The sequence below is a fragment of the Hemitrygon akajei genome, chromosome 2 (assembly GCF_048418815.1).
Source record: "Hemitrygon akajei chromosome 2, sHemAka1.3, whole genome shotgun sequence".
In the NCBI taxonomy this organism is placed as follows: Eukaryota; Metazoa; Chordata; class Chondrichthyes; order Myliobatiformes; family Dasyatidae; genus Hemitrygon; species Hemitrygon akajei.
In genome coordinates this window covers 32400641-32421275 of record NC_133125.1, presented here as the reverse complement: position 1 = coordinate 32421275, position 20635 = coordinate 32400641, and the positions used below count along the sequence as shown (strand labels likewise).

Genomic DNA, 20635 nt, shown 5'->3' with positions numbered 1-20635 from the left:
GTGTGAAATCCTTTCAATGTCTTGAAAAGTTCCTGACTACTCTTCTAGTCCTCAGTGTCACTCAGACCACATCTTGTACCAGAAGGACCTAATGCCGGCACAATGTAATCCCAGGTGAAATCTACTAATTCAGAATTGAAGCTAGGAGAATAATTAGCAGTAGGAAGATTTCTTGCAGTACGTGTCAAATGCATGCTATGGATAGACCTGGCATTCCTTCCCAGAATGTGTCACCAGATGACTCCTAAAAATGTGTGTTTCGGAACTTAATAGAAGCCAGCGAGTAAAAAGGTTCATAATAGATCAATTAAACAAGAATTACGTTATGTTCTGGCCTCTGGGCATTTCACATAGGTTATAAATTTCTTGGAATGATGCCTAGAGTATGGTATTTAAGAAATAAAAGGGAAGTGTTCCTTCATAAAGGAAAAAGACACAAGGCATTTATAATTCTATTTATTATTGTTACTATTCCCACTGTTTAACTTAAGCTCATTTTTCATCAACAATTCATTTAACTTGCCATTTTTGGAGTTATTCTTGCTTCAGGATTTTCATACCTGTTTATTATGTTAGCTTTTCAAAAAAACATACAATACACAAGCCAGTTTAATGAAGCCTGATTATTATGTAGTAAATGTTATTTCGGAGCTCAACATTAATTACCATTAATCATGTCAAACGTGGCAAAACATCGTATAACAGCGGCAGTCAAAAGGTATACACGGCTTGGCCTGAAAACTGCACATTTTTCTCACATCCAAGATTTTAAACTGAGCATTTGCATTTGCATTTGCAGGTCACGTTGCAGGTTATAATTTTATCTGGGTCACTGATGACACATGTGGAATGTTTACAACATTTATGGCTTCCTCTGTTGCATCACTTTCAGCCTGGCTGTGTTTTCTTCCAGAGAGAAACCCATGGACATCAAAAGGCACATGCTGAGTGAGCAATGGACAGAAAGGTAACTCATCTATTTTTCAATTTTCTTTCAGTATAATAAGAGTACCTAATTTGAAATGATGTTTTGTGACATAAGGATTAAAAAAATAATGAACTGTGTTACACCTCACCTCTGGCTGCTCTAGTTCTTGGACTACTGCAATCTGTAATTTGAGTCAACCATTTTGCCTTCAGACTGAAGTCACAGATAGGTCAGACCAGATAAAACTGCAGGTTTTCTTCCTCAGGGGGCACTTATTGAATCTGTGAACCTGTGTCCACTTGCAAAGCTGATGATAGCTTCATGGACACTTCCAAAAGCAGCTTTTTTTCCCCTAATTTCTTGACTGTATTTAAAATAATTTTATATAACAATATGTCTCAGGCTTGTTAGATTTAATAATAAATTATGAGTCAGTTTTAATTAGCAACCTCAAGAACTGTATAATTATCAAACAGAGACCAAGTTTGCTGTTGTTGTTAAAAGCAAAACATGAAACAGTTATTAAGATTACAGAATTAAGAAAAGCTGTTTTCCATGTAATGAAATGTGGATATTCCTGTTAGAGAAGCACCTGTAAATTTGGGACTTCCATATTTACCCTCTTCCAGGCAGGAAATATGGCCAATAATGTTGTACAGTATACTAGTCAGCATGGTTCTATCAGTCAGTACTTGCTGCAGAGAATGACATTCCCAAGAACACTAATATTGAATCAGGGACAGGGATTCATTTAAATTAACATTAACAGAATAGTAATAAAAACTATTCACTGAAGATTGACAAAAATTGACCTGAAACTTGCTAAGTTAACTCTTTTAATGTGAGAACATTATAAATATTATATCCATAATCTTCACTTCTTGAATAAGTGCAACATTGTCACTGACTCCTGGGAATCTCCAGCTCATGAACACGTAAAGTAGAGAAGGAAGATTTAGGACCACATTGAAGACCTCAGGCTCATGTATTGGAAACGTACAAAGGTCTTGGATAAGCATTAGGGGGAGTGCTCCCACTCTCTGTCCCATCAGTGGAGGGGTCTGCAGTTCCATGTTGGCCTCGTTGGTCACTTCAGAATCCACGAAAGTGAGGTCGAAGTAGGTCATCCTCCATTCTAAGGAGGTGCCTGAGAAGAAGTTTTTTCCAAAATTCTATTATCTTGGTACAGAATTAGGTTGAAAATTTTTGCATTTCACTTTGCCTTTTAGCAAAAATGAGACAAGGAAGTAAGGAAATTCCAGACAATTCGACAAAAAAAACATTGCTCCTGAAACCGCTAAAGACCGTTGCTATGAAGAGAGAGAACAAACAGCTTGAAAATTTGGAATTTCCAAATGGTGCAAAATTCTAAAGATCATACCTGATGGACCCAACTGAATAACTTGAAGGTAAGTCAATGGATCTTATTCAAAGCTTTTCCTGAAGGAGTTTGATAAAGCTCTTCATATACTATAGTTAAAACTCATGTAATTGAAAGCAGGTACTTGCCTTGGTTTGAAAATTGGCTCAGCAGCAGCAGCAGCAGCTGGAGTTAGAGTAGGAATAGTTGGCAGGTACTCAGATGGGCAGACACCATTAGTGGTAAACACCAGGCAAATGTTTTGAAAACATAATTATAGTTATACATGCTTAGATGGAAGAAAGGAAACCCAAATTCAAGTTTGTTGATGATATAAAGACAAGAGACATTACAAGCAATAAAGATAAAACTGAAGTTCAAAGTTCAAAGTAAATTTATTATCTAAGAATCTAATGCCCTTCCCTTGGACAACATTGGTGGTGTGGAGAGAGAAGACTTGCAGCTTGGGCAACTGCTGGTCTTCCATTAAAAAAAACCTTGCCCAGGCTTGCACCCTGGAAACTTTCCAAGGTGCAAATCCATGGTCTATCGAGACTAATGGAGGCCTACACACTACATTATCTAAGAATGTATACTTTGAGGTTTGTCTTCCTATAGACAGCCGTGAGATTAAGAACCCCAATTGAACCCATTAAAAACAAAAGGAGACCATCAAACGCCCAATGTGCAGAGAGAGAGAAAACAGATTGTACAAACAAGAAAGCAAGCAAACAGCGTTCAGAACTGAAGTTCACAAAGCTAGGCATCACTGCAGCTGATTCAGAAGTCTACAGGATCCAATTCAGAAAGCATCAGTTCAGTTCAAACCCTGTGGTGCAGCAAGCCGAACCAGCCCATCGCTTGCCTCCGATCCCGACACCCTGAGAACTCAATCTGGCCCAGCGCTTAAATCATCCAAACCTCAGGTCATTCCTCACCCATGGGCTTGGGATCCACCACCTCAATAAGATCAGTACCCGATGGGTCATTCCTCACCCATGGGCTTGGGATCCACCACCTCAATAAGATCAGTACCCGATGGGTCATTCCTCACCCATGGGCTTGGGATCTACCACCTCAATAAGATCAGTACCCGATGGGTCATTCCTCACTCATGGGCTTGGGATCCACCACCTCAATAAGATCAGTACCCGATGGGTCATTCCTCACCCACAGGCTCGGGATTCACCACCTCAATAAGATCAGTACCCGATGGGTCATTCCTCACCCATGGGCTTGGGATCCACCAGCTCAATAAGATCAGTACCCGATGGGTCATTCCTCACCCATGGGCTTGGGATCCACCACCTCAATAAGATCAGTACCCGATGGGTCATTCCTCACCCACAGGCTCGGGATTCACCTGTACCTCAATAAGATCAGTACCCGATGGGTCATTCCTCACCCACAGGCTCGGGATTCACCTGTACCTGACCTTCCCAATTTGGCTCGGCTCTCAAACCAATCAAACCCAAGATCTTTCCTCACCTTGGCTCCGCCACATCAAATTGCCTCCATGTCCACTCCTGCAACTCCAGCCTGTAACTGTCCTGTCCCAGTAAGACTCCAGCCACACCACAAAAATGCCGGATCGTACAGGTGATTCAGCTCAACTCTGACAGGGAAGCCATAGGCCACTGTTTTCAGTGATTGTTTACCAGAAAAAGTATGAAGTACTGAATATATTAACATACAAAGGGGAATCAATAGATTAAGTGAGAGGGAACAAGTTTGGCAGATGTAGTTTAATAAAGGTAAATATGAATCATCCATGTTCCATTTAAAAGATAAAAATCCAAAAAACCATAGGGGATCAAAGAGGTTAAAATGAAATTCTGGTCCTAATATAAAGTGCAGATATGGGATGCAGCTTCATAAAATCCTTATTAAATCACAGTTAGATGACTTTGTAGAGTTCTAGCACTAGAACATAGAACATAGAATAGTACAGCACAGTACAGGACCTTCGGCCCACAATGTTGTGCCGACCCTTAAACCCTGCCTCCCATATAACCCCCCACCTTAAATTCCTCCATATACCTGTCTAGTTGTCTCTTAAATTTCACTAGTGAATCTGCCTCTACCACTGACTCAGGCAGTGCATTCCACGCACCAACCACTCTCTGAGTAAAAAACCTTCCTCTGATATCCCCTTTGAACTTTCCACCCCTTACCTTAAAGCCACGTCCTCGTGTATTGAACAGTGGTGCCCTGGGGAAAAGGCGCTGGCTGTCCACTCTATCTATTCCTCTTAATACCTTGTACACTTCTATCATGTCTCCTCTCATCCTCCTTCACTCCAGAGAGTAAAGCCCTAGCTCCCTTAATCTCTGATCATAATGCATATTCTCTAAACCAGGCAGCACACTGGTAAATCTCCTCTGTACCCTGTCCAATGCTTCCACATCCTTCCTATAGTGAGGTGACCAGAACTGGGAACAGTTCTCCAAGTGTGGCCTAACCAGAGTTTTATAGAGCTGCATCATTACCCCGTGACGCTTAAACTCTATCCCTCGACTTATGAAAGCTAACATTCCATAAGCTAGAAGGGTCTATTGGTCAGGTGGGAGGGCAACTTCAGTAAAATTTGAACACAATAGAGTGTGAAAAGTAACTTATGCAACCATCGTTTTAGAATAATGTTCATGGCTATCATGCCAGAACAACAAAAATTGTGATCGTTTTGTTACTCGTAAACACATGAGATTCTGCAGATGCTGGAAATTCAGAGTAACACCACAAAATGATGGAGGAACTCAACAAAGCCAGGTACTATGGAAAGGAATGTTTCTGGTGCTAGGGGACGAGGCCGGAAACACCAACAGTTTATTCCCTCCCATAGATGTTGGCCTGATCTGCTGAGTAGATCCAGCATTTTATGTCTGTTACTCGTCACCTTGTACATTTAATTTGTTAAACTTTCATATTGTGTTCATTATATCCTCTCTTTCCTACTGCACTTCAACCTAAGAATCTGATTGTCAGCCATATTAAAATATTAGCTCTGTACGCTCATCAAGCCTCCTTTTGAAGTTTCTTTAAATCTCATAACAGCCATCTGTTACACTTACCTGGATGATTCGCCAAAATTTCCATTAGTCTGCCTCTGAAATGTTTATATCTGAAAACGTACTTTATTCATAACATATACAGAAATACATTTGGGACATGTCAGTCTCTTCATTCACTTTACCAAGCTATTCAGTACCACTACTTATAATATGTCAATGTCAGTAATATTACATCAGTGAAAAGAGAGAGACTTCCATAGGAACAGATCCAGAATCTAGTGGCAACAGGTCCTTCCCTACAAAGCCTTTGCAGTGGCCGGACCTAGTTTCAACATGTCCTCCGGCACTCTGGAATGTGCCAGTTGGCATGTTACGTTCCCAGTAACCGGGTGACTTACCAGCAAAGATAGAGAGGTCTGCTGAAGCCTGATGATACTATTTTCAAACGTTTTTATTTATAACGGGGCACAAACGTATGGTTAATACAAAACATTCAGATCATATACATCGTCAAAACTCAATCTAAAGCACAGGTATAGTAATAATCAATCAAAAACAAGCTCTATCGTTGTCTAGGGGACAATACTGAGTCCAATGGAATATAAGAGTCACTCAAAGTCTGCAGGCTTCCCCGTTTCGGGAACCGCTGGCATTTCACGTGTTGGAGAGAGAGAGAGAAGGAACACTTGCCCGTCGTCTTTGCGAAGCAAATCCCTGTTGTTAGTTAAAACGGTTTTTCCTTTGGTTTCAGCCACAGACTCTCGATCCGGAATCTAACGCACGTGGCTTCCTTCAGAATGGCTTCCCGCTCCGACGGGAAGCGCTATCGTGTCTTCTTCGTGTGTCTCCTTGGTGCGTCTGAGGCCCCGCCTCGGCAGCCCACCTTTTATCTGGACTGGCAGGGTTGTAGATGTCAATCAGGGTGGGGGGGGTGAGACAATCTTTCCCCCATCACCCAGCCCACGTTGCCCTGAGGGTTTGCACATAGTCCAGTCCCTTATTCCACAAAGGTGTCTCCCAAGACAATGGCTATGTCCATGGCTTTTGTCTGGCTGAGAGGCCAGCCCACATTCCAAACTGTAAGGCAGCTCTCTCTCTCTCGCGCGATTCTCACAAAGGAGGGGGCTGGGGTCATAACAGGCAGCATACAGTTGTAAACTTGCATAGGGGGACAAACAATTCTTAGACAGTTCAAAGTGTGCCTTTCATGGAGATGATGATCCCCCAGCAATAACTGCTGTTTGTTTCAGTGAGTGTTCCTGGGAACAATCTTTTGAACTTAGCTCTGTGTTACAGAGCCGTTCGGTATGGTTCACTCCATCTTGGCAAGCGTACAGTCCACAAGGAGCCAAATAATCGTGTCCTTCCCGGCCCACGGCCACGTCAAGGGTGGCTTGAGACTCTGACAAAGCAGGCCTTCTCACCACTAGCTAAATGAAGTTCAAAGGAGATGTATGGGGCAAGATTTTTACGGAGAGTGGAGTTCCCTGAAATGAGCACCGAAGACTGGTGGTAGAAGCAAAAATAAAGGTGTCTTAGGCTCTTAGATGGGTACATGAATATGCAGACAATAGATATGGATTCTGTGTAGACAGCAAGGATTAGGTGTCATTAGCTTAATTTGGTCTGCACAACATCAGGGGCCAAACAAACTGTATCTGTGTTGTATTGTTCTACACCCAGTGGGTACTTTATTAGTTGTACCTGTACACATGCTCTTAATACAAATATCTAATCAGCCAATCATGTGGCAGCAACTCGATGCATAAAATAATGCAGACATGGTCAAGAGGTTCAGTTGTTCTTCAGACCAAATATCAGAATGGGATCTAAGTGACTCTGATCACATAATAATTGCTGGTGACAGATGGGGCAGTTTGAGCATTTCAGAAACTGCTGATCTCCTGGGATTTTCCCACAGAACAGTCTCTAGAGTTTACAGAGAATGGTGCAAAAGTCAAAAAACATCCAGTGAGCAGCAGTTCTATGGGCAAAAATGTCAGAGGAGAATACCTGGACTGGTTCAAGCTGACAGGAAGGCAACAGTTACTCAAATAATCACACGTTACAACAGTGGTGTGCAGAAGGTTATCTCTGAATGTGCAAAACATTGAAGTGGATGGGCTGTAGCAGCATAAGGCCACGAACATACGGTACACTCAAGTGCCAGAGGCAACTAATAAAGTGACCAGTAAGTGTATGTCCTGTCATAGAATCACAGAGTCTGGCCCTTTAACTCACTATGTTCATGCACGTCTGTTGTACCTGTCTGCACTAATCCCATTTACCCACGTTGTCTGTAACTTTCCATGTCCTAGTGATTCAGATACTTGTCTTGACACTTCTTAAATGTCATAAGATACTTAAATCACATCCCCTCCGAAACTTTTTACGCCTATGCCATCCTTGCCGAGGTCAATGACCAGCTCTCTTGTTTTGCTGACACTGTTTTGTCATGACACCATGTCACTAGGCTTCCTATCTCTTTCTTGTACTCTGACTCATTGGTGTTTGAGACATGGCTCACTATGGCGGTATCATCTGAAGATGTTCTATAGGTCAGTTGTGGAGAGCGCCCTCTTCTTTGTGGTGGCGTGTTGGGGAGGAAGCATTAAGAAGAGGGACGCCTCACGTCTTAATAAGCTGGTAAGGAAGGCGGGCTCTGTCGTGGGCAAAGTACTGGAGAGTTTAACATCGGTAGCTGAGCGAAGGGCGCTGAGTAGGCTACGGTCAATTATGGATAACTCTGAACATCCTCTACATAGCACCATCCAGAGACAGAGAAGCAGTTTCAGCGACAGGTTACTATCGATGCAATGCTCCTCAGACAGGATGAAGAGGTCAATACTCCCCAATGCCATTAGGCTTTACAATTCTACCGCCAGGACTTAAGAACTTTTTAAAAGCTATTATTAATGCTTTTTGAGATAGTGATTTAGATGCATATCATATTTTTTTTATTGAGTTAAGTATTGTATGTAATTAGTTTTGCTACAACAAGTGTATGGGACATTGGAAAAAAAGTTGAATTTCCCCATGGGGATGAATAAAGTATCTATCTATCTATCTATCTCAGTCTTGTAGAAGGAGTTAGAGCAGAATATGGGCCACTTACTTGTGAGTGTGTAGGGAATGGGGTCAGAGACTGACGATACTGCCTTGTTGGAGTTGAATTATGGTGGAGGTGTGGCTGCCTACGTTTGCTGGTTGCAATCTGTTGGTCAGAAAGTCAAGGATCCAGTTGTAAAGGGCAGTGTTGAGTCCCAGGTCTAGGTGGAGATGGGTTTGTTTGAAATTACAGTGCTGAAGGTGGAGTTATAATCAATAAACAAAAGTCTAACATCGATGTCTTTACTGTTCAGATATTCCAGAAATGAGTTTAAGACCAGGGAGATGGATACTGCTGTAGATCTATTTCGGTGGGAAATGTGCAAGGTTGTCTGGGAGGCTAAAGTTAATCTTTTTTTCATTTAGTTCAGCTAGTTTCACCTAGTTTTTCTTAGGTGCCGGGATGACTGAGGTCTTCTTAAAACAGGTGGGAACCTCACACTGAAGAAGCAAGGGGTTAAAAATATCTGCAAATACCTTCACCAGTTCAGCTGCGCAGGATCTAAGGACATAGCCAGATGTGTTCCCTGGGATCTCTCTGGAAGATTGACGTCAAATCTGCATTGGTGACTATGGGTTCAGGTGGATTTGAGATTGTCGGGGTGGGTGAGGCAGGAAGGAAACTCCAATTACTGCAATAAGAGGGTGGAAGATGTCCTTGAAAACTTCAGCCAGTTGGTTGGCACAGGGTTTCAGGTACCCTGCCTGGTACACCATTGGGGCCTGAAGTCTTGTGAGGGATCACCCTCTTGAAATACTGTATGGTCTGAATCAATCTCCTAGACAGATACCGTATCACGTGGATACGAGATGATGCAGGGATATGCACAGGTCTAGTATCAAAGTGTACATAAAAAGCATTAATATCATCAATGAGGGAAGGTTCACTGCCATTTTGCTGTTAGATTTTGCCTTATAAGAAGTAATGAAATGTAAATCCTGTCACAGCTGACGTGAATCCAACAGTGTCTCTAACTTCACATGGAATTGCCTTTTTGCTCCCACAAAGGCCTTCTATATATCATATCTGGACTTATAGGCCACAGGATCGCCAGGTTAGAATGCCACAGACTTAGCTATCAGCTGACTGTGTATCTCCTGGCTCATCTAGGGCACCTGGTTTGGGAAGATTCAGCATGCTCTCAAAGGCACACATTCATAGAAACATAGAAACTTAGAAAACCTACAACACAATACAGGCCCTTCGGCCCACAAAGCTGAGCAGAACATATCCTTACCTTAGAACCATCTAGGCGAACCCATAGCCCTCTATTTTTCTAAGCTCCATGTATCTATCCAGGAGTCTCTTAAAAGACCCTATCATATCTGGCTCCACCACTGTCACCGGCAGCCCATTCCACGCACTCACCACTCTCTGCATAAAAAACGTACCCCTGACATCTCCTCTGTACCTGCTTCCAAGCAACTTAAAACTGTGCCCGCTTGTGCTAGCCATTTCAACCCTGGGAAAAAAGCCTCTGTGCCTCAATGCTTCTCATCATCTTATACACCTCTGTCAGGTCAAATTTCATCCTCCGTCTCTCCAAGGAGAAAAGGCCAAGTTCACTCAACTTATTCTCGTAAGGCATGCTCCCCAATCCAGGCAACATCCTTGTAAATCTCCTCTGCACTCCCTTTATAGTATCCACATCTTTCCTATAGTGAGGTGACCAGAAATGAACACAGTGCTCCAAGTGGGGTCTGCCCAAGGTCTTATATAGCTGTAACATTACCTCACGGCTCTTCAACTCAATACCATGGCTGATGAATGCCAATGCACCGTATGCTGTCTTAACTGCAGAGTCAACCTGCGTAGCAGCTTTGAGTATCCTATGGACTCAGACCCCAAGATCCCTCTGATCCTCCACACTGCCAAGAGTCTTGCCGTTAATGCTACATTCTACCATCATATTTGACCTACCAAAATGAACCACCTCACACTTACCTGGGTTGAACTCCATCTGCCACTTCTCAGCCCAGTTTTGCATCCTATCAGTGCCCGCTGTAACCTCTGACAGCCCTCCACATTATCCATAACACCCCCCAACCCTTGTGTCATCAGTAAATTTACTAACCCATCTCTCCACTTCCTCATCCAGGTCATTTATAAAAAATCACAAAGAGTAGGGGTCCCAGAATAGATCCTTGAGGCACACCACTGGTCACCGACCTCCATGCAGAACATGACCCATCTGCAACCACTCTGCCTTCTGTGGGTAAGCCAGTTCTGGATCCATAAAGCAATGTCCCCCTTGGATCCCATGCCTCCTTACTTTCTCAATAAGCCTTGCATGGGGTACCTTATCAAATGCCTTGCTAAAATCCATATATACTACAACTACGGCTCTACCCTCATCAATGTATTTAGTCATATCCTCAAAAAATTCAATCAGGCTTGTAAAGCACGACCTACCTTTGACAAAGCCATGCTGACTATTCCTAATCATACTATGCCTCTCCAAATGTTCGTAAATCCTGCCTCTCAGGATCTTCTCTATCAACTTACCAACCACTGAAGTAAGACTCACTGGTCTATAACTTCCTGGGCTATCCCTACTCCCTTTCTTGAATAAGGGAATAACATCTGCAACCCTCCAATCCTCTGAAACCTCTCCCATTCTCATTGATGATTCAAAGATCATCGCCAGAGGCTCAGCAATCTCCTCCCTCGCTCCCACAGTAGCCTGAGGTACATCCCGTCTGGGCCCGGTGACTTATCCAACTTGATGCTTTCCAAAAGCTCCAGCACATCCTCTTCCTTAATACCTACATGCTCAAGCTTTTCAGTCCACTGCAAGTCATCCCTAAAATCGCCTTAAGTTCCTCTGCTATCTCCTCTGGTTCCGTACATACCTTTCCACTGTCACACTTGATTGGTCCTATTCTCTCACATCTTATCCTCTTGCTCTTCACATACTTGTAGAATGCCTTGGGGTTTTCCTTAATCCTATCTGCCAATGCCTTTTCATGGCCTCTTCTGGCTCTCCTAATTTCGTTCTTAAACTCCTTCCTGCTAGCCTTATAATCTTCTAGATCTCTGTCATTACCTAGTTTTTTGAACCTTTTGTAAGCTCTTCTTTTCTTCTTGACTAGATTTACAACAGCGTTTGTACACCGTGGATCTTGTACCCTACCATCCTTTCTCTGTCTCATTGGAACGTACCTTCACGTACCACACAAATATCCCCTGAACATTTGCCACATTTCTTCCATAAGTTTCCAATTATGCTTCCAAGTTCTTGCCTGATAGCCTCATATTTCCCCCTTACACCAGTTAAACGTTTCCCTAACTTGTCCGTTCCTATCCCTCTCCAATGCTATGTTAAAGAAGATAGAATTGTAATCACTATTTCCAAAATGCTCTCCCACTGAGAGACCTGACACCTGACCAGGTTCATTTCCCAAACCCAGATCAAGTACAGCCTCTCCTCTTGTATGCTTATCTACATATTGTGTCAGGAAACCTTCCTGAACACACTTAACAAACTCCACCCCATCTAAACCCCTCACTCTAGGGAGATGCCAATCAATATTTGGGAAATTAAAATCTCCCACCACAACAACCCTGTTATTATTACACCTTTCCAGAATCTGTCTCCCTATCTGCTCCTCGATATCCTCGTTACTATTGGGTGGACTATAAAAAACACCCAGTAGAGTTATTGACCCTTTCCTGTTCCTAACTTCCACCCACAGAGACTTCATAGACAACCCCTCCATGACTTCCTCCTTTTCTGCAGCCGTGACACTATCTCTGATCAACAGTGCCATGCCCCCACCTCTTTTGCCTCGCTCCCTGTCCTTTCTGAAACATCTAAAGTCTGGCACTTGAAGTAGCCACTCCTGCTCCTGCACTATCCAAGTCTCTGCAATGGCCGCAGCATCATAGCTCCAAGTGCTGATCCACGGTCTAAGCTCATCGCTTTGTTCATAATACACCTCGCATTAAAATAGACACATCTCAAACCTTCGGTCTGAGTGTGTCCCTTCTGTATCACCTGCCTATCCTCTCTTTTGTACTGTCTCCAAGTTTTCTCTATTTGTGAGCCAACCTCCCTTTCCTCTGTCTCTTCAGTTTGGTTCCCACCTCCAGGCAATTCTAGTTTAAACTCTCCCCAATAGCCTTTGCAAACCTCCCCTCCAGGATATTGGTCCCCCTAAGATTCAAGTGCAACCCATCCTTTTTGTACAGGTTACATCTGCCCCAGAAGAGGTCCCAATGATCCAGAAATCTGAATCTCTGCCCCCCTGCTCCAATCCCTCAGCCACACATTTATCCTCCACCTCAGTCTGCTATACTCACTCAACCATTGAAGTCTTGATAAAGTCAGTGACAGATATGGCATATTCATTCGGATCTGAAGGTGAATCCCTGAATATGGTCCAGGTTTACTGGCTCGTCCTGCTTAGAATTACTCTGCTCCATTAACTCCTTATCGACTGTAGCAGAAGCAGATTTTGTTGGGATATTTTCTGGGTTTTTTCCCTATTCACCTTGCAGTGTGAGAGTAATTATGCTTTTGGAAGCCTGTTCCTGAAATATTGTTTTTATATCAAAATAAACTTTATTCAGAATGAAAAAATATATTCAAGAATAACCCATGCAGTGTCTTTTTATTCTACATTCATAGTCAATGCATAAGTAGGGTTCTATTCCATTCCTTAAACCTAATAGGACTGTTTCCACTCCTGTGGCCCTGTGGGGTGGTACACTACTACAATAATTGAAGAGCTTCCTCTCCTAACCTGTTACCCTAGCCTTCTGAAAAGTTGTGCCTTGATTTTCTAGCTCCAGCAAAGAATGCTTGAGATACAAGGCACGTTTATTGTCAGTGGATTACTAATGCAAATGGGCTAATCCCTTGGTTTACAATTTCACCTCAGCAGTGCACTACTGGAGCAAATGGCCATGCAGAATTTTAGGACCCAAGCATCAATTCCTCCTACTGTGCTTTAAATTTTTGAGAACACTTCCTTAAAAAAATCTATAAATTCTGCCTGTGTTGCAGGAGTTCAATAAAGCTGAATGTGTAAATCAAATTAGAGTGACACATTTTGTGCAACTGATGCCAAGATCATTACAAGCGACATGACTTAGCTCCGGTGGAACAAAATTAATGTAAAAGGATAAATAAAATTCAAGTCAGTGGGTGCTTGTTCACTCTGTCTCTCACTCACACACACAGTACTGTCTTTCCATGTGAGAAAATAATCTCTTTGGTGTTGTAAAGGTTCCAGAAACATATACACATTGCATAAAATAAAATAGTTTGTATTATTTTAATGTGCAGGTCTTACCTGTTCCAATGTTTGCTACAATTGCAAATGAACAATGCGTCCAAAGACTTACAACTTACATCAACTTCCTGTTTGAAACTTGGAGAATAGTTTTAATTCTTTTTCCCCTTTGATAGATAGATAGATAGATAGATAGATACTTTATCCATCCCCATGGGGAAATTCAACTTTTTTTCCAATGTCCCATACACTTGTTGTAGCAAAACTAATTACATACAATACTTAACTCAGTAAAAAATATGATATGCATCTAAATCACTATCTCAAAAAGCATTAATAATAGCTTTTAAAAAGTTCTTAAGTCCTGGCGGTTGAATTGTAAAGCCTAATGGCATTGGGGAGTATTGACCTCTTCATCCTGTCTGAGGAGCATTGCATCGATAGTAACCTGTCGCTGAAACTGCTTCTCTGTCTCTGGATGGTGCTATGTAGAGGATGTTCAGAGTTTTCCATAATTGACCGTAGCCTACTCAGCGCCCTTCGCTCAGCTACCGATGTTAAACTCTCCAGTACTTTGCCCACGACAGAGCCCGCCTTCCTTACCAGCTTATTAAGACGTGAGGCGTCCCTCTTCTGAATGCTTCCTCCCCAACACGCCACCACAAAGAAGAGGGCGCTCTCCACAACTGACCTATAGAACATCTTCAGCATCTCACTACAGACATTGAATGACGTCAACCTTCTAAGGAAGTACAGTCGACTCTGTGCCTTCCTGCACAAGGCATCTGTGTTGGCAGTCCAGTCTAGCTTCTCGTCTAACTGTACTCCCAGATACTTGTAGGTCTTAACCTGCTCCACACATTCTCCATTAATGATCACTGGCTCCATATGAGGCCTAGATCTCCTAAAGTCCACCACCATCTCCTTGGTCTTGGTGATATTGAGACGCAGGTAGTTTGAGTTGCACCATATCACAAAGTCCTGTATCAGTTTCCTATACTCCTCCTCCTGTCCATTCCTGACACACCCCACTATGGCCGTGTCATCAGCGAACTTCTGCACATGGCTTCTGAATAGACATTGGACCCATGATCACTACCTCACTGCTTCTTTTTTATTTCTGTGAGCCCCACCCCCTCAGTTTCCTAGGGCTGTGTAAGTCTAGGGAGTGCACACTCCAATCCCGTCCAGTCCGTGAGATTGGGAGATCCGGGTGGCTCCCCCACCGCAAACCCTGGGTTACCTAGATGCTACCCTGTTATAGCTCGGTGCAAAGAAATAACAGACCGCATGCTGTATGTGATTAAAGAAGTTATAGTTATGAATAAAGGGCTAGTAAAGAAAATAAATTTTTTTAAAAAAGAGGCCCATTATAACAAAACAGACAAATGTGCACAAATTGGAGCTCAAAGTCATATTCACCAATTCTCAGTAGTCCTTGGCACCTTGCTCCATCGAGTCATGGTTCCCCACTGGGTTCTCTCCAGCATCTCTCTTCCTGTCCGACTGAAAAACAGACCCCAGCTCCCACCGGCTTCAGGGCAACAACACAAATCCTGCTCCCCTGGTTGAACAGCTCCTTTTCCAAAGCACCGGTTATCCCTGAACACGGCTTCTACTGAAAGGCTATTAGGTGAGCAGTGAAACTTTTCCCAGGGTGTTACAGTCTGTTTTTGAACTACTTCTTTAATTTAATTATCTTACATATATGCCTGATTGGATGAGGACTAACTATTCAGGAGGGATGGGTGACGGGGTTATATATACCACCAAACTAGACATGCCTGATGAAGGTGGCAGAGTTTGTCAATACCTGTACCCAGACAGAAATCTGAAGTTTATTTGCTGATGGTACCATAGTGGTTAGTACAACATTTTACAGTACAGGTGACCCGCATTCAATGCCCACTGCTGCCTGTAAGGAGTTTGTATTTCCTCCCACGTGGGTTCCTCCAGGTACTCTGGGTCCCTCCCGCAGTCCAAGGACGTACCAGTTGGTAGGTTAATTTGCCATTGTAAACTGTCCCGTGCTTAAACTAGATTAAATTGTGCTACTGCTCGGCTCGAAGGGCCTTCTCCATGCAGTATCGCAATAAGTATGTAAATAAATAAAAGTCTTTGTGATACAACATCCTATATTTGGCCTTACAAGAAAATTAGATTAGGGAAATTCTACCAATGTTTCAGAAAAAGGAATTTGAGAGGTTTAATTCCTTCTATTGGTGCATCAGCTAATATCATTCAGTAACATAGCTGCTTTAATATAATTCTTGACGTCGCATGATTCTGTTATATAGTGCACAAAGGAATTTTCAGCAAATCAGTTTAAACAAACTCACAAATTGTTCTGATTTTGTGGCATATTTTATAATCCTTTGATCCAGTTGAAATAAAGCAGTTATTTATTCTTAAGCATGTTTTATGAATTCTGACCAGGATATAACACCAGCATGAACACAGAGCACACTGGTAAAATGAAAGGAAAGTGAATTTTGCTGGTTTTACCCTGGAGGAACGGTGGGTTATTGGAACTGTTTTCAGAGAAGGAAAGCCATTCATGTTTCTAAGACTAGAGGTTAATTTACAGCAGCAATTCCACTACAAATATATTTCATTGGCTGTGGAGTGCTTGGGGATATCCTGGAGTCATGAAAGATTCTGTGCAAATGTAAGTTCTTACTTTAATTTAGATCAATATTGTGGTAGTAATGATTCAGAAATGAAGCTGTTGTGTTCTCTGTGCCTCAGTGGTAAATTCACGTGCAAACCCTGGATTTGCTTCCAGGCCTTTGACAGGTGAACTGTATACAGCAAGAAACTGGCAGCGATATTACAAAGCGGCAGTGGGGAAGAAATTGTGTTCGATGGAAAAAGTGTGGATCTTCTGGCTTCTGTGCATCCTGCTTGATGAGAAAAGGGCATGGCTTTGTTGGTGGGGATCCTTAATGATGGATGTTGCCTTTCTGAGAGACATTGCCTCTTACAAATATCATCCACAGTGGAAAGAACTGTACCCATGACCTGCTGTGAATTTCCAGCTTTTGTTTTGTTTAGAGAAAGCACACAAAATTATGATTGACTTCCATGGAAACTGGGTCAGCAACTTTGCTAAATGGGAGTTCTTTTTAGTATTTTGACCATATTTGATTCTGAATTGGCACTTAGGAATAATTAAACTCATTGCCATTACATTGCCGTTTATGGGACCTTGCTGTATGAAGATTTAGCACTCTCATTTCCTAGTTTATAGTAGTTACTGCACTTTGAATGTCTTTCTGTGACTCTAGGACAATTTGGGTCACCCTAAGGTTGTGGAAATATATCTAAATCAGGTATTCTTTTTCTCTAAACTATTTCAAATTAATCCTCTCGGGCGTGTGAACATCAAGTCAGGACTGGATAAGATTAGGTTAGTTAAACCCTACAGTCAAACAGTCTCCGTGCATTTACTTAAATCGCAGAAAAATTATCTTGATGTTATTCTGGAGACATGTATTTCACAATGGAGTTGTATTTCAGCAATGGAGATTGTATGTGGAGAAAGAGGAGATAATATTGAAGAAGAAAAAAATCAACAGGATATTTTCAAACTGTTCAACTGTATGAGATCATAGAGAAATTTTGGATCTTGCACCCTGTTAAATGAATGCTTTCATGGCTATTAACGGATCGGTGTTGGAGGTGTAATCTAATCTGCTCTTACAACGGTTTGCTCCCTTTGTCTGGAAAAGGATTTCTGTGTCTCCTGTGGAGCCAGCTGTACACACTGGAAACAGAGTTGTCACTCAGCAGCTCATTTACACCTAGCTCAAGATAGTGCACACATACCAAAAGAACTGCCATCTCATTCAAAATCAACAACACAGCCAGGGATTTTCAGAAATCTGCAATTTCAGTAATTTGCACTTTCTTCCAGTGTAAATATTGTCCAGACATAAGGTTACACTGTACTTTTAAAGGAATGTGGTGAGGCATTTTTAATACACTTCATTTAGTCTTTACAGTGAGTAGAGAAAAAAAATCCCTCAACATATCAAAACCTTTGACACAAAAAGAAATTAATGAATGGTGCACCTATAGAGCATTTCATTATAATGTAGCTCTCCTTCCAGGTTCAAGCTGGGGCATTAGATTGACAGAATACAGTCACAGCTGTGGGTTCAGGTTTCAAATGTCTAGTCTATTTTTTCTCCAGTCCGGGTATTGATAGATGCATTTTCCATCATCCTGCGATTAGCCTGACAGCTTGGTATCAGGCAAGTGCCTTTCTAAGCTGTACTAAGACCATTGGCTGAGCTCTGAAAAACAACCCCTTGGTATTAATAAATGTCATTCTCAGCTCTAGGAGCATTTGGCCATGAATGCAATAAAGAAGCCAGCATTTTTGATCCGTCCATTGGGACTCTGCTTCCTCTGCTCCAGCCTGCAGAACACAATCTGGCATAAGATAAATGTACGGCATTAAATTAATAAAAGTGGAAATATATTTGTATAGCAGGTAACTCTGAATATTTTCCTCTGCTTCCTTCTTTAGTCAGTTGTATCTTGCTGTTTCTCATGCGCACCCCTCCCCACCCATTAACAGCACTTTAACATTATTTTTCATTTTGACCTAATCCAGATGAAATTTACATTGGTGTTGTGCCATTTTTCTGTTTTCAATAAAGTGAAATGCAGGCAAATTGAAGAGATAAATTGAGAATACAGATGGCCATTATGAAGTAAACATTGTTTGGTTCCCTAAAATTACTGTAATGATGCCCCCAGATGATTCCTAAGTCTGTGTTTCCGATGTGACAGATTTATATTGCCATAATTCCCTACTGGATTTTTGTCAGGTCCTATCACACAGCTGCTGGATGTACTGGAGAGCTAACAGGAAAGCTGCATGAATGTCACTGTAAAAAATAGCTGCTGTTCTGTTTATTCTTTCATTAGGGATTGCACACAAGAGAGGAAGTATTGGTTTGGAACAATTCTGGCAGTTCGTTTTAATACTATGAACAGAAAAATTAATTAGCTTTTTTCCCTTGCAAATATAGATATGAAGAGAAGATTTTATTTTTGCCTCAGTCATACCCAAGACACTTGAGTGATTTTAATTGCCTGAAAGGTTATGACTTAATTTTAATCCAAACATCTCTCCAATTTGTATATAACATGTGAAATCTCGCGGTCACATTTCATACCCCATCAATTAATTTCACAGACAAGGCAGGTTTCCAGTATTTTCTGGAAAAGTTCTGAAAAAAGGAAACATTTTTACTGTTTCTTTCTGTCACAGTGCTTATTTATCAAAATAATAAGCCTTACTATGTACAAAACAGTAAGTGTTGCTTGCTGTGCTGCAGGCCAGTAATAGATATTTCCAAATATATTACTGAGTGCTACAGTTTTTTTTCATTCTCTGGATTACCTATATAAATTCACATCTAAATTCAGTTTAAGAAACAAATTGCTAATCCAGCAATCATGTAAATATTTTCATATGCCCTACCTGTATATGAGGCTTAAGCAAATATTTTTGTCAACAAAAGCAATGAGCTTTCTCAATGCATGAATAATATCACAAAATGAGATGATCATTACCTACATAAAACCAATTTCTGTTTGTTTGTGTCATTGCAGAATATTCCCCTTCTGTGTTCTGCCTGGGTGCCAGGATGTCACAGATAACAGCAATGCGTGGCAGGTTTTATCTAACAGCAATTCCCTCTGGGGCTGGAAACTTCACTTGTCATATTTACTATGGATTACAGCAACCACAAGAGCTAAACACTGACACCACTTCATATTATCTGAACCTGATGCAAAATAAAACCTAATTTGGCAGACTAGCCTTTCTTTTATCCTCTGTTGACGTAATGCAAAATGTGATGTATGCCACAGTGCTGGCATAAGAATAACATCACAACATATCCATGTAATGTAACAACATTATGAATCATTATTCAGTACTGTAAAGATGACCAAGTCTGGGAGCTGGTAGGCACAGAATCCAATGGTTTAATGAATCCGATTGTAACTCAACACCATGGCCTAATTTCTGCTCCTAACACGGATATAATTTCAACTGAACAACAAGAATGGTGGATCTCATTAACAAACTCGTGCTGCTTGTGCAGCTCAGCTCAATTTATGATTCTGAAAATGTAATATTTGAGTAACATCTTAAATATGTTGTTTGATTAAGCATTATTTGTCACTTACATAATGCATTGTGGGTTATATATAAAAGTGCGGAAATTACATATGCCATCACGCCACCACATGATATGTGTTTGCCATGCTTGAAGTAAAACTAGGTTAGACTCATATTTCGGACTCCTGTCTTTTCCTTTTAATTAGGTTAATGGTTTGGAGTTGCAAAACATAAAAGTGGTGATGAGCTTTATTAAAATAAACCTGAGATGACTACCTACCTTTTGAATCACAGCAAAACATTTGAGATTTTAAAAAGCGCAAAGAGAGACTGTCAAGTTAAAAAAAAGAGCAGCACATTTCTTCGCAAAGGGAAAAATGAGCAAGTTTTTTTAAAAGGCAGGAAATGGAAAAATTCATGGCTTCATAAACAGTGAGTATTGGGTGATAATAATCACAAAAAAGAGCAGAAATGGCTGGCTACGTCGGAGGGATTGACACTTTTGAATACACAAAAGATAATCAGCTCCTGTATACAGAACAAATCAAGCAGTATTGTAAAGCAAATAGAATAACGAATGAGAAACAAGTTCTGGTTTTAATGAGTGCATTGAATGGAAAAGCATACAGATTGCATAGGAGTTTGACTGCTGCACCCATATAAGCCAAAATGAGCTTTGCTGATATCATGAAAGTAACGCAGGAAGATTTAGAACCGCAACCATTATTAATTGAAGAACTGACAATTTTCAGACAACCTCTTCAATTCAGCCACTTCTGCAAAATCAAAAGGAAGGGTTGTCCATTTCAGCATAAGTGGCTAAATTGAAGAGATTGGCTGAGCATTGT

General features: G+C 41.4%; 1 long non-coding RNA gene across 1 annotated transcript; it reads left to right on the top strand.

The window, feature by feature from the left end:
• The first annotated feature begins 851 nt into the window (after positions 1–851).
• Positions 852–19946, top strand: LOC140737321 (uncharacterized). The gene is made up of 3 exons (XR_012101105.1): positions 852–967; positions 2158–2337; positions 19274–19946. It is a non-coding gene; the product is annotated as an uncharacterized lncRNA (long non-coding RNA).
• The last annotated feature ends 689 nt before the right edge of the window (positions 19947–20635 follow it).